Below are 16033 nucleotides of genomic sequence, written 5' to 3'. Positions count from 1 at the left end.
GGTGCCATTGGTCTAGTGGAGGGAAGCGTGTTGGCCACCCAAAGTATCCCTGACAATAAATCTTGAAGTGACAAAGAGAGTTGACGGTTGGGTGAATTTTATTGCCTAATGTGCAACACTCTGATGGAAAAAAGTGATTGCTAGATTGGCAGATTGGAGCTTAGATATTGGCCAGCCTAGAGAGCAGATTGATGAGCCTGTGTTCATTGTAGCTAAAGTGACTTGCAACAGTGACAGGTGGTAGCCTTCCTGGGGTCTCTATGTGTTGTCCTTTGAAGGACTAAGGGGCAACTAAAGAGCAATGTGAAAACAAAGGGCCGACAGGACAAGATACGACATAGAAGTTGCAGTGAAGATTGCCATTGTATCTTGTATACCATAGACTATCGTATTATTCAGATTGGTTTAATATAACGAAGAATGGGTTGTACATTATTGTACAATATTTTGTTAAAAATTGTGTATACTTGTGCATATGTGATTTACTGCTTTATATTTTCTGTTGTGCAAAGTAGTCCTTGTTGAGATTCTTGGTTTGGTAGCGTCAGAGATTCTAATATTCTAACCTAGATCCAACATCATGGAAATTTAACACGGTATAGGAGCTAGTCTAAGCTACTTTGGAAGTTAGTGAATCAAATTTGTGTACAGTGAAGTACATCTTAAGAGGGATTTGGTCACATTGTAGGTGACTATGTTGAATTTACAGGCTAGTATCCTGTATGACGACAAGTTGGAGGGGTTGTCAAACTATAGTCCATGGAAGGAAAGGATCAAGTTGGTCTTGCAGGTCAACAAGATCTGAGAGTTTGCCGAGAAAGCCATCAAGAAGCCCACTGACCCTAAGGAGCTACAAGTGTACGAGGATTTGGATACGAGGGTGAGAATGATCATCCTTGATGGTGTGAAGGACTCCTTAATACCTCATTTGTCTGGGGAGAATATTGCACATGAAATGTGGATGGATCTTTAGAATTTGTTCTAGAATAAGAACGAGAATCAGGTGCTAGTATTGGAGGATAAGTTGAAGTCCACAAAAATGATATAGGGTGAAGGAGTGATTTCGCATCTTACGATATTGTCTCAGGTCAAAGATAAGCTTGCTGTCGTCGGTGTGACTGTTTCAGATTCTGATATGGTGAGGATTGCTTTGAAAGGGTTCACCGAGGAATGGAAACCCTTTATAAAACGGATTATTGCCAGAGAGAAGTTTCCAGATTAGAATGGGCTGTGGGACGACTTCATTCAAGAAGAGTTGTGAGATGGGGATATTCATCCAAGAAGAGGGCTTCAAAGGATGACATTACACTTGGAGCACGAATGAAGGGTAAGCAGAAGAAGGACTTGAGTAAAGTCAAAAGTTTCAATTGTGGCGAGATGGGTCATTTTTTGTCGAGATGTCCAATGAATAAGAAGGGAGATGATGAGAAAAAGAAAGGGAAGTAGGTTGCCAGTGTTGCCACTTCTGCTGAGATAGATGCTCTCACTAGGAGGTTGGAGGAGGAGGACTTTGCTAATATCTCTCAATTCTCATAGAGTACTATCGATGAGGATGGATGGTACGTGGATAGTGGTGCGTCAAAACATATGATAGGGTCATAGGAGGTTTTTGAGACTCTAGCTGAATGGGACTCGAAGTTGCACATGGTGTTGGGCGACAAGAGTCAGAAGGAGATCCGAGGATCGGGAGTTGTGCCATTCAGGATGGAGACAAGATGAGTGATGCGGGTCCAGGATGTATTGTTTGTACCAAGACTCAGATATAGCGTGATTTTTGTCTCAATGATCGAGAAGAAGGGGTTTGAGGTCTTGTTCCAGGATGGGAAGGCAAGACTCAAACCTAGAGGCTCTAGCTCTGATGGGATTTTGCTTGGAGTTAGAGTGCATGGTCTATACAGGCTGATGGGAAATCTTATGGATCATGGGAAGAAGCAGGTGCAGCTTCTAGAGAAGCAGTTGCAGGTGCGGTCTTCAGAGGTATAGGTACAGGTTCCTGAGAAGAAGGTCCAAGTTCCAGAGACTCGGAGGGAGTCGAGTTCTAGTGGGATCTTCCAGGTTCAGAAGGAGACTTTGCAGCCCAAGAAGAGTGTGTGGTCAGTGAGAAGCAAGGGTGCTTCCACATATGGCAAGAAGGAATCATGGAGGGATTGGAAATTGATACAGGAGAAGAAGAAGAAGCAGGATGCTTCCAGTCACAATGACACTTCCAAGAGAGGCATAGTTCATGCTACAGGGATTGTTGCAGTGGTGAGCGCTAAGAATTGGGAAAGTGTTGAGATTAGTGATGATGATGATGAGTTACTTCCTAGTCTTGGAAGTACCTCCCTCGCTAAGAGGGAGTGTTGATTTTTGAGTAGCTTGGGTTTGGGGTTCAGCAAAGCGCCACAAGAGTCACTTGTGGTCTTGGAGCACTTTGGACATGTGATCAGATGAGATGATAGAGGACGGAAAGGATAATCCAACGCTTCGAGAATTGTCGAATTTTGACTTTTCCTTAGTGAGATATGAATTTAGTTGACAATTGATTTATGGACAACCAAGTCATCTAGGCTTGGTCCAAAAGTCACGTCTCTTCAACAAATTTGTTAACCCTTATTATGTGTATAAATAGAAGGAATGTGATGCTCATTTAGAGTATCCAAGGACATTAAAGAGCATCATACATCTATGAAATTAGGTCAAGCTCAAGGAGGAAAAAGGGTGGAGAATTAAGGGTTGTTTTGGGCTAGGTTTCTTCTTCATTGTAGGTCTGAATTAGTTGTTGGAGGCCGCATTTCAGAGTGACGTCGAGGATTATTTTTAGGTGCGGTTTGGGGAGAGATTTCTCCTCTTGCTAGACCATAGCTATAGCTATCAAAGTATGGGTAGGCTGCAACCCTGAACCTCCCTTCATGAGGGCCAAAGTTGTTGTAGTGATTACAACCAACTGCAAGAGGAACAAGGATCAATTTTAGGCTTGTTGAAGGGTTGGTTTGAGCCCTATCCCAGAGAAAATTGACGACAAAGTGAGGAAGGGAGGCTGCACTTAATAAAATATTGTTTTGTAAAGGTTGGAAGGGTTGTTGCCTAGTGACAATTGCCCTAACCAAGAGAAGAATTAAACAGCAGTGAACAGACCTACCACAAGGTATGTATTGATGAAGTATTTTTGTTGAATTGATGTTGGATCGTGTCCAAGTGTGGACATAATTGGAGCAACCTATGGGAGCCAATTTGAAGGCTTTATTTGGTGATTGGAAGCCTTCATAGGAGAAGATCTTGCAATGAGTGGATTGGGTTCCATTGGTCTAGTGGAGGGCAATGTGTTGGCCACCCAAAGTAGCCCTAGACAAGTAATCTTGAAGTGACAAAGAGAGTTGAAGGTTGGGTGAAGTTTGGTGCCTAATGTGAAACACTTTGATCGACCAAAGTGACTGCTATTTTGGAAAATTGGAGCTCAAGTATTGGCTAGCCTAGAGAGTAGATTGATGAACCTGTGTTCATTGTAACTGAAGTGAATTCAAATAGTGATAGGTGGCAACCCTCCTCGAGTCTCTATGTGTTGTCCTTTGAAGGACTGAGGGCAGCTAGAGAGAAGTACATAAGCAAAGGACTAGTATGACAAGATACAACATAGAAGTTGTTGCAAAGATTGTCAATTTATCTTGTATACCATAGACTGTTGTATTATTCAAATTGGTTTAATATAACAAAGATTGGGTTGTACATTATTGTACAATATTTTATTAAAAATGTGTATACTTGTGCATATGTGATTTACTGCTTTATATTTTCTGTTGTGAAAATTGGTTCTTGTTGAGATTCTTGGTTTGGTAGCGTCAGAGATTCTAAGATTCTAACCTAGACCCAAGATCGTGGAAATTCAACAGGTACAGTGTATGCCTTGAAGAGGATTGTATTTAGCGATGAAGATGGAGAGGAAATGAGAATGATAAGGGAAATCCAAATAGTAGGAAAAAATTGTCATAAAAAAATGGTTGAGCTATTGGAATTATAGGTGCAGAAAGAATGTGATTTCACTTTGTATGAATATACGCCTAACGATAGCCTAGATGGTGCCTTGCATGAGATAAAACCCTTCTCTAGAGTTGGGATGGGATGCTTGTTATAAAATAGCCATTGGAATGGCTCATGCGATCTCATATCTTCATGGTGACTGCCAGCATACCATCATACATTTAGATATTAAACCCAAGAACATACTATTGGATTTGAATATGGAACCCCACATTTATGATTTTAGGATTCCCAAAATAATGAACACAAGATCTTTGTTTACTAACTCTTCGATTAACAATGCTTTTAGTTACATGGGATATTGTAGGACCATTTATTTGACAATTTTGTATGAATCTTAATTATGCTTTTCTTTTCTTTTCAATTGGAATTACTAGTTGGTTATTTTCTCTATAGAATGCAGGCATACAATAATAAAAATCAAGAAAATGAATGGTTACAACTACAATTTCATGCTTTCAGAGTTAATAACAAGAAATAAGGAATTAGTAGATTCAAGTTTCACTGAGGGCATCAAAAACATCAATTGGGTGAAGTTCATGTTTATGTTGATTATGAGAATTTGATGGTTGATGAAGGATTGTGAGATGAATTAACAAAATTGTGAGTAAAAATAGAGGTTGTGAGTAGCATTTGAATCACACTAAAATGCATGGATACAAAGGTAGAGGAAAGATATGAGTGGTATAAATTCTAAGATATTTGAGGCATATGAGCCCAATATCAAGCAATTTAAGTGTAAAAGGTAAAACCATTTTAGCTAATCATTAGGGAATCATCCATTTTTAGAAGGTATGTGACAAGTGTGTGAAGATAGAGTTGTGATCTTGGGTTAGTGTAGGTGTGAAAACCCTTTTTGCTACCACTCTTGTAAATGTCATTATGAATTGTAATTCATGTATATAATGTTGAAATATAAATAATCGTTGGTCTATAGGAGTGAACATAGATTCATAGGTCTAAGGAGGAGGATTTGTTTGTGTTGAGTGTAAACCCAAGAGACTTCATTTATTTTACCACCTATTTCCCTGATGAATTTATGGCCTTGCTGGTGCGAGGATTGAAGTTGTGTATGGGTCACTTGAGTGAAGGACGAGCACATATTGTCCCTATTCTTTTGGGACATGTTGAGGAAGTTAACACACAAGAGAGGGATAAGAGAAGGGATGTGAAGAAAAGATGGGGAGGGCAAAGAGAATGCAAGGAGATGGAGATATGTAGACAGAAAACATGAGAGAGCTCGCAGAAGAGAATGGAGGGCATAGTGAATGTAGGAGCACGCAAAGGAGCATGGCATGAAGTGAAGACAAGAGAAAGGTAGATAGGACAATGATCCTTGTGATCCTCGGTGTATGACCAGTGATGTGTATCGGTTTTGTAATGGGTTAGTGAAGTCTCAATGGAGAATTCGACTCATTACTGCTAGTTTTCTCGATTGGGACCCTCTAAGTGCTTTCCTTGGGGCTGAATCACTTAGAGTTGGCTAAAGGGCAATTAAACCATTGGGTGCTTGTTGGAAGGTTGTTAACCACTTAGCAAGTGCATACATGCTCTATATTCTTGTAATGCTTTGCAAGTGGAGACATGGTCTCGATTCCTATAGTGCTTAGTAGGTGGAGATGTGCTCTTGATTCTTGTAGTTCTTAGCAGGTGGAGGCATGCTTTGGATTCCTGTAGTGCTTGCCTTGTAAATCTAGCTGTGAACCACCTTAGAATGAGATGATACTCTTAGAACTGAGTAGACCTTCACTATGCCTAGGGTGAATCCCTATAATATATTTTGAGAGGTAGTAAAGTGACCATTGTGCTTACTATTGGAGGCAGTTGTGAACCACCTAGATAGTGTACTCTCTCTCATCTGGTTGACTAGTATTGGTGTCAATTCTCTTGAGCATTTAATTCCTCAGACTCTAAATATAGCTCAAGGGTGGTCAGCTACAAGAAAGGTTGCAATGTAGTTTGCTTACGGTTGGGTGGAGAGTTGAAGTGTCTCCCTCAGCTAGAAGTCATTCAAGTTAATTAGATAAGTGTGCGTGTGTGTGTATGTGTCTATATATATATAGCACTGTGAATGATGAATGATGTTATGGTGTGTTATGAAAATGTATGTATCACCATTGTTTATGGATGAATGTGTTATTCTTGTATATCTATGATGAGATTCTTATGTGAACGGTCTCAAGGTTATGAGGGGATTCAAGGCATATATGTTTGTTGACAAGTTTATAAAGAGTAAAGTTATTTGCATGATTGTGTATACTTGCTTAATACACTTTGTTAAATTGTTACAATGGGGGACTTTCATTGGAATATAATGAATATAATGTATTTTTATGATCCAGGTGGATATTGGTGGCCTCTCGCCTATTCGAGTTTAACCCACAACACCATTTCCTATCAGTTTCCCGTTTTTTAGCACAAATTCCTATTTCAATAATTTTCAACTCCTGAACTTCCGAAGTTGTTTTGAGGCCATAAACAACGTTTTTGGGGAAATGGGCAAATGTAACTCAAAGACTAGGTTTCCAATCAAAAGTTGTTATCCTTGGATTGACCTTTCTAATGAGCTATCATGCATACCAAATTGAGATCGTATTCCAAAGTTATGGCCCTGAGAAGTTGATGTTCCAACTAACCCCATCAGGGCCCATAATCTTTTAGCTCTTCACCTCCGAGGGTTAGATTTTTGGATATATAGGGTTTATCATTTTTTCTTCATGATAAAAAGGCCTCATAGCCTCATTGTAGCACAATTTAGAAGGCATGTAGCCATCACATCTCTTCTTAGAGATAAGCTACCACCACTGGAGCTATTTTGATTTCATTATCCATGTAAACTATTTTCAACATTTTTTATTTATTAATTGAAGTTCAATTTCATTATACCTCTATGTTTTGATCTAAATCTCTATTTCATTTCGTTCTTTCATAAATCTGGATCACTATGTTTGTTTAAGGCTACGATTGTCTTTCTTGGTAAACGACTAAGAATGATGCAATGTATGATATGTTAGTAGATTTAATAGTCTTTGTTTGGGATCCATGGAATGTATGATGGCTAATTACAATGAGTAGAATGTTTTGAGTTTGGATAATGGCTTTATCTCTGTAAAATGGGCATTCTAAGTAATTCCCTACTTCAATGGAACCTCTAGTTGAATCCCTTGAATTTCTTAGAATTTCTAAGTATTGAGGAAATCAGATTTGTATGTGGATTTAGACGGATTATTGATAGGGCCATGTATCCAAACTAGGTGCCCTTTTAGGTCTTACCGTCCAAGGCATCTATATATGCGAAGTGGGTGGATGCACTTTAGGTTTGGCAGATGAATCTGAGAGTCTAGAAGTCTAGCTCGTCACACCTCATGTATTTTTGGGAATGCACCAAATCTGAAAAAATTTGAATGTTTCATGGAGAAATGTGAGTGGCAATGTCTGTGTAGGGCCCTACCTAGGTAGATTCAAGAATTAAGTCGCTAGAGAGAGAATTTGGAGACCCCGGGACTTGACACATGTCGCAAATGTTTGCAAGGGAAAATGTCGAAGTGGGAAGATAAGTTATCTGAGATTCAGAGATCCATGTGTGTACTAAGGGTGCACATTTGCATACACACTAGATATCTCCTATGGTTCAGATATGACATGGAAAAGAGTTAAAGCACAAAGTCATGGGCACTAAGGGACCCACGATGGGAGTTGAAGTGGGAAGTTCCATGCTAGCTAGAAAGGCAACATGGATGCTTGTGAACCCCATGGTAGGCCTCGCAAAGGAGGAGACCTGGAGTCCAGGGAATCTAGGGGTCGAGAAATAATGCTCAATGAGAAATAGTGTGCACACTATTTTTTTTTTTGAGATTGGATATAACATATAGCTATGCAAAAAATCTACACAATTGGGTTTGGTGGGACCTATGGCCCTTATTCTATGTGGCCTCCACATGGAAGTGTATTGTTGATGTGGCACCATGTGATTGGTCGAACTTTAATTGGGCATAACTCTCAATCCAAGAGCCAGATTGAGGAAAAGTTTATATCACCATAAATCTCTTGACAAGTTGGACGTGACCATGATATCAGAAATTAATTTTGCAAATTTTGACGGAGGATTTTTGTAACCCCATCTTGATGGTGAGACCATGAAAGTTGGGTTAGTTAAAAGTAACACCTCCCGCAACCCGAGAAGGTCCAAGGGGTGGGAGGGAGAATTACAAGAAGCATAACATAAACAAGATGAAACTTGTGACCACATATTTAAGTCATTTCCATTTACAAAGTGTGTGTTCGTAGGTAATTATTTGGATTATATGAAACCATTTGCATATGTTTTTTATCCCTACCTCCAAAATGGATTTACAATCTATTTTATTTGATTTTGAAATAGTGATCAAAATTATGAACTTGTGTCTAAAGTTTAACTATAGAATTTGGAAAATAATTACTTTTAATTATATTAAAAGAAATGTTTATCTTATAAATATGATATAAACCTTATATGACTAAAAATTTTATGTTATTTTTCGTGGTATTGGATTTAAAAAAAAATGGTGATTGTCATATGATTTTTCTAGCGTTGTAAAGGCAGGATTTACATGTGGTTTCTACAACTATAGCTCTACCCACTATTCTGGTTATTCTTTTTCCTAGGAATTGGATAAAGGGAGTGAAGCAGAGGAGGAAACTAGGAAATTTGTGTGGAGAAGCCACTGGCATCCGGTGTCTATAAATAAATACCTAGACCACAGTAGGCACCACAAGAACAACCTTCCATCCAAAATTGTTTTACTCATGCACCTTACCAGCTAGAACCATCTCCACATGTTTTCTATCCATACCAGTTTCTCAAGCTCCATAGGTAGTATGAAAAATTATGATATGCAGTCCTATATAAGCATGTTGTGAATGAGTTCGTTAACTATTAATTTTAATAAATTTATTTCTTTTTATTTCTCTCCATAGATCCTAATATGTGACAAAGTTTGCTTACATTTTGCAGAATATATTTTTTCTTCACCAATGAATCAACCATTGTTGAAAACATTTATTCCATCTACACCACCACTCTTGAGAAATATAGATCAATGTCAACTTCCTTCTTTGAACCCTCAAATATATCGGGTTTATAGTCTTTCTATTGATGCTCCTTCCCAAGTTAGAAACCTAGTTATGCTCATTTATGAGATCATGTTTGCATTTTTTTCACCGTAATTTACTAATTTTTTTATGATTTGGTTTGAAAGAGTTTCTCCTATTCTAGTTGAAATACATTCCTACCAAATAGGGGCACCTGCATCTATCTCAGTTGGAAAATCCTAAACATAGCCATTTGTAGTCCCCAATTTCATGTCTTGAGACCAATTTCTATACATGTGGTTGTTCCTTGAGGATTCATGCCAATTACAAACTCAACTCAATGCCAGCTAGGCTGTGTGAAACCTCTAGCTCTACCCTAAAGTGATTTAACAAATCAGGTGCACTTTGTTATAGCTCTAAGCATAGCACCACCAACAATACAAAATGTTGATACATCCAATGTGGCTAGTAAGGTTTATTTGTTTTCTATATTCCCTAACTAGTAATAGCCATATTGATAAAGTTTAGTTGGTCTATAATTGACTATGGGTTTATGCCTTTGATTCCCATCCTCTTGGACTCCATGGTTATCAATTGAAATCAAAGTTGTAATTGGGACATTAATAATACTTTACACTGAATAATTTGAAGCTCTTAGAGGGGTTCATGCAAATCTAGCCAAACGACATGAAATAGTTGATAATTTCTATATTAAAAAAAGGGATCTCTATTTGCAAAATTGAATTATGGTGATATGTCTGCAAATGTTGCATCTAAATTGGTGCATCTCTACCAAGATTTGGACTCTAGCGACCATGCAAGCACTCTTCAAATACAGGGTTTTTTACTGTGTAAAGTCTTCTCTTGTTTATTTTTTTTTGCATATCGTTTTTCATGCACTAAAATTCATTGTAACTTGCAAGTGACATTGACAACGAGTTACTAGGATGAAACATTTTTTTTGGCTTTTGTAACAACCCTTTTTTCTACCCCTTTTGTAAATGTCACTATGAATTGTAATTCATATAAATAATGTGAAAATGTAAATAATCATTGGGTTGGAGGAGTGGACACAAATTCAGAGGTCTTAGGAGGAGTAGTTGTTTGGGAAGTGATTAAACCCATGCTCCTTCATTTATTCTGCTACCAATTCTACAAGTTTAATTGTCTACATAGCAAGTAGGAGGTTGAGTATGGATTCCCTAAGGGAAGGACGAACCCCATTAGACCTCTTTCCTCCTAGGGCATACTGGTGTGATCAACACGCAAGAGGCAAGCAATTGGGTCAGCATCAAAAGAGGTCAATGGGAAGGAGAAGAGAGATACACAAGATGGTATGCCAAGTATGCTTGGATAATCATACTAGAAACACGATAGATATTGTAGAAGAGAACGCAAGGTGCAAGAATTTAGGGGGCATGCAAAGGTGTGTGGCATGAAGGGAAGGCAAGAGGAGAGTAGGTGAAGACATTATGTATTTTGGATTCCTGCAAGGTTTAATAGGTGGAAACACTATGTGACTTGGATTCCTATCATGTTTAGTAGGTGGAGACACTATGTGTTATGGATTCATGTAGGGTTTAGTAGGTGGAACAGTACGTGCTCTAGTTCCTTGTAGTATCTAGTAGGTGGAGACATTGTGTACTATGGACTCCTATAGTGTTTAGTAGATGGAGACACTGGGTGCTTGGGATTCCTATGTGATTAGTCGACTAGTATTGGTGTGAATTCCCTTGATCACTTAACTCCTCATACTTTGAATCCAGCTTGAGGGTGGTCAGTTGTAAGAAAGATTGCAGTGTATTTGGCCTATGGTTGGTGGAGAGTTGAAGTCTCTCCCTCAATTTCTAGTCATTTGAGTTAATTAGATAAGTGTATTTACTTGTAAATATGTTGTGTCATGAATGATGAATGGCATTGTTCTATTTTATGACAAAGTATGTATCACCATTGTTAATGGATGAATGTGTTATTCTTGTTTTTCTACAATTAGGTGCTTTTGTGAATGTTCTCATTCTTATGAAGAATTGGTACATCCCTGTGGTTGTTGATACTTTCCTAAGTTGCAAAGTTATTTACATGGTCATGTATGAATGCTTGATGTACTCAGCTACACTATTCTAGTGTGTGAATTCCATTAGTTGGTATGTTATGGAAATCAAGGACTTGTGACTGTTTAAGGATCATGATTGCCTTTCCTAGTAATGGACTAAGAATAATGAAATATATGTTATATAAGTGGATCTGATAATGTTTTTTGGGATCCATGTTGTGGTTTAATATGAGGTTTTTATATGTGAATTTATAGAGTAGTTTCAGTTATGGCTTAGCTAGTTTTAGTGCATGATAGTAGGCATGTTGATGGGTTCGTTGATTGTATTATAGAAATCTATAATATTTGGAATGTTAATGTTTGAATAGGGTTCCAACCCTGTGGAAGTTGGTGTTTTGAGCAACACCAGGCTTCAAGGAAAGCTTTGGTTGAATCCCTTGAAGTTATTAGAATTCCTCAGTCTGAGTGTGGCAAAGATCAAACTTATATCTGGGGTTGGATAAGGTAATGACAAGATTTTATATTTGATATAGATGCACTTTAGGCCTAGCAAATGTGTCTGGGAATATGGCCATCTGGTTAGTTCACACATGCATTTTTAAGAATGCACTAGATTAGAAATAATATGGATATATTGCAGAGTAAGTAAGAGGTAATATCTAGTGAGGGCCCTGCTTAAGTGAAATTGGATGTTATATAATTTGGTAAGTGAATTCAGGATTTGGGTGATTCGAGAGCTTCTGCATAATGAAAAAGCATGTGGGGACGGATATGTTTCAATCCATATTTACATCTTGGTGGAGGAATCTGAGGTGGGGCCTGACTTGGTGGAATGTTTGCATGGGCCGAAATTGGCATGAAGTCGGATTTCATAGAATGTATAATATGTCTGAGGTGGGTCTGGTGTGTTGGATTAATCATGTGAGGACCGGACATCCTTTGGAGATGTGGCAATCTAGAGGTTCATGGGTCTAGGATATTTTCCAAAGCGCAATTCCATGCACACCTGGATATCCCCTTAAACCAAATACAAAGGAAATCGTTGCATGGCACAAAAGAGTCGAATCTTATGGGACCCCTAACTAAGATAAGGTGCAAGCGCCATGAGTGCATGGTTGTAGCCGTGTGGACACCACATAACCCTTACGAGTGATGTGGTAGAGCCAAGTGGGCATATGTGGGTGCCATGTGGCAGTGTCTTATTGATGTGGCAAGAGTTAATTGGATAAACTTTAAAAGGGCATAAATTTCAATCCAGGATCAGATCAAGATAAAATTTATATCATTGGAAAGCTATCAACAAGCGAAATGTGATGGTGTTGTCCAAAGTTAACTTCACAATCTTTGGAAAAGGAGGATTTTTGTAACCCCATCTTCATAATGAGACCATGGAGGTCAAGCTAATTGAAAGTAACACCTCTCATAGCTTGGAATGTCCAAGGGGGTGGGAGAGAGTGTTACAACTTTGCTACTCCTAAGCGAATGAAATAAGTGAGATTAATTATGATTATAATTTTTCTGATGGTATTAGGTGTCATTTTTACACAATATGTGATTAGTGATTATTCTCATTTATTTTTTCATTCAATTTGACATTCGAGTTTCAAGACTCTAAAGATGTGTGTACTCAAGTTGATTTTTTTAGCTTTAGAGTCATTTGCATTTTTCCGAGGACAATGTTCTTGTCAATTTCACTTCATTTCTTTGATTCAAATTTAGTGTTTATCATGTTCTTTATATTGAAATAACTCAGGGGAATCTGCTTGGAGAGAGAGGTGCCAAATGGATTTTATTTTAAAGTTGGTTGTACAGGCATCAAAGCATTTTTGTTTTGATTATTTATTTATTTCTCAATTTTGCAAAACTATTTGTGATTGTTATTGTGCCTAGAGATACATTATATAGCCTAGTGTGAAGGAGATGTGTAATCCCTTCCATGCTCAATCTATAATTGACATGTAACCTTTTTAAAATCAAAAGGAAATATTCTCTAAATCAAAAACAATATCAACTTTAATAAAAAATAAAAATGAATATACATATGTGGTTAGTTTTAATTAAAGGAATTATAAAACATCAATAATTTCACTCTTTGTGGGCTAGCTCCATTAGGTTGCGACATAGCAACCCACTCTGAAGGAGATATGGTAAAAATGTTTCACTCTCACTTTCAATATAATTTTATATCAACTAAAATAACTAAAAGTAAATAATTTCTTATATATTTACTTTTAATTGTAAGAAAATGTATACTTCTTATACTTTTTAAAATAGTTCAATAAAGAAATTAAATAAAATATGAATCTAGGTTCAGTAATATATTTCAATTTCAATATCATATTTATGTATAAATATAAAGAAGAAAGTCATTTTTTTTTAATGTTAATCATAATAAAATAATAAAATATTTCAATGCTCAAATAGTAATTGAAACTAAGACATTGAATTACTTTCTAATAGAAGATGAGTAATTTATTTGATTATTAATATGAGATCGATATTTGACATTTAAAAAATATTAGTAGTGAAAGAGACATTAGGCATGAGATCGATATTTGACATTTAAAAAATATTAGTAGTGAAATAGACATTAGGCAGGAGTGAAAGCACGCAAGCATGCCTCCTTACGGACCACCAGCGGGTTGTTCTTATCCATATAAATATGAAAAAGAGTTGTATATAAGAATGTTGTAAGTAGACTAAAGACTTCATCATACAAAAGTCTTAATGTTAAACTATGTGTATATATCCCTATAAATATGAAAAATAATTGTATATAAAAAAGTTGTAAGTAAATTAAAGACTTCATTTTGTAAAAGTCTTATTGTTAAAATAAATATTTTGATGTTAAAATACTTATATTATGCCTTTTAAATTTAAAGACAACCACCTGAAACACTATTAAAAAAACGCCCATAAAATATTCCTATTGTCACTTCACATTTTCTAAGAAAAATAGTTTTTACCTACATATATGGATACATATTTAAAATATTTTCAACCTTAACAATGGATTTGAGGATGAATGTCTCTTTCTATTCAGGAACTTTAGATTCAAGTAAGCCCTACTCCCAATACTAACTAGGAAAAAAGCAGTGCTTTAAGCTTTATCTGGAAAGTCTCTTTTTACTGAAAATTTCTTTGATACATCTTTTACCTTTCAGAGATCACAGATCTCTATTAAGTTAATTTGAGGAAGAATGTTTATTTCTATTCAAGAACTTCAGATTCAGGTAATCCTGCTCCCAATACTAAATAGAAAAGTAATACTTTAATATTATTTTGAAAGTCTCATTTTTGCTACACTAGATTATGAAGCTCTCTTTGAGATTATGAAGCTCTCTTTGAAACATCTTACCTGTCGAAGATCCCTGATCTCTATTAACTTTTCAACTTTCCATATAAGTATGAAAATTTTAACATAAAGAGTTTCTTGACCGTAACAACACTAACTTAACCTTATGAAATTCTTCTTCCAAATTTTAAATGTATTCAATTCAGTAACATATATTTAAAATGCAAAATATATCCTTAAAGATTTCTTTAACCATTTAATATAATTATGAAAGTGAAAGCACATCTTCCAAATTGGAGAAATAAGCGACATCCATGATCAGTTCATAACTTTATACATTTTGAACATAAAAAAAGAGAGAATTTATCTCAACAGAAAAATGGAAAACAACCACCTTCCGCTTAATTACGTTGTTAACCTGAATAATTGAGCAATCAGCTTATGTTCATACTTTTCAAAGTGTTTGCAAGTAACAGCAATGAGTTAAAAGCAAAAACGGGAGAGCGTATACAATATTCTACTGCAAATGGCTGCAAAGCATCATACTTTTGGGAATAAATAAGGAGCGAATTGTAAGCCAAAAATAATATTCTTCATACATTTGGTATCAATAAGCAGCGAATTTTCGTTCATACCGGGAAACAACAAAATCCTCCAGAGTTACCCGCCTGCTAGGGGTCGAACCTACCGACTTCGTGGTTGAGAAACAGACGCTTTATTCACTGAGCTACAGGCCATTCTAATAATTTGTAAATGTTGATACGGAGACGCCTAGTTTTGTGTCTCCTAATAAAAATTAAATGAATGTGACATCGAAGTGGACGTGCCGGAGTGGTTATCGGGCATGACTAGAAATCATGTGGGCTCTGCCCGCGCAGGTTCGAATCCTGCCGTCCACGTTAGTTTCTCTTTGAGACATGCAGAGAGTATTTGTCTTTGCAGGTTCGAATCCTGCCACTGACATGCAAGTATTTTCTCTGGCGTTGAATTTTAAACTTGCTGTAGAAGTTCCCTTGCAGGTTCGAATTCCAGCCACTGACATGCGATTATGGTGTTGGATTTTAAAGTATTTAAACTTGCTGTAGAATTTCCCTTGCAGGTTCGATTTCCTGCCACTGACATGCGAGTATTTTCTCTGGTGTTGGATTTTAAACTCGCTGTAGAATTTACTAAAATAAATAAAGGAATCACTTAATATACTTTTTGATTAATTTCTAAATAATGGAATTACTTAATATGTTTTGTTATCAATTTCCACCGAGAGATGCAGAGAGTATGTTCTCTTGCAGGTTCGAATCCTGCCCCTGACAGGCGAGTATTTTCTCTGTTGTTGGATTTTAAACTCGCTGTAGAATTTACTAAAATAAATAAAGGAATCACTCAATATAATTTTTGATTAATTTCTAAATAATGGAATTACTTACTATGTTTTTTGATTAATTTCCGCTGAGACATGCAGAGAGTATGTTCTCTTGCAGGTTCGAATCCTGCCACTGACGTGCGTATTTTCTCTGTTATTGGATTTTTAAACTTGCTGAAGAAATTACTTTACTAATTTTTATTCATTCCTAAATATAGGAATTGAATTAATATACTTT

At 36.7% G+C, this 16033-nt stretch overlaps 1 non-coding gene across 1 annotated transcript; it reads left to right on the top strand.

Annotated features, from left to right (window-relative positions):
- Nucleotides 1–15252: 15252 nt before the first annotated feature.
- TRNAS-AGA (transfer RNA serine (anticodon AGA)) lies at nucleotides 15253–15334 on the top strand. The gene has a single exon. It is a non-coding gene; the product is annotated as a tRNA-Ser (tRNA).
- The last annotated feature ends 699 nt before the right edge of the window (nucleotides 15335–16033 follow it).

Source organism: Pinus tabuliformis, chromosome 1_1, assembly GCF_031772625.1.
Source record: "Pinus tabuliformis cultivar Carrire ecotype Pingquan chromosome 1_1, CPIR1, whole genome shotgun sequence".
In the NCBI taxonomy this organism is placed as follows: Eukaryota; Viridiplantae; Streptophyta; class Pinopsida; order Pinales; family Pinaceae; genus Pinus; species Pinus tabuliformis.
This window is presented reverse-complemented; position numbering and strand designations above follow the sequence as displayed.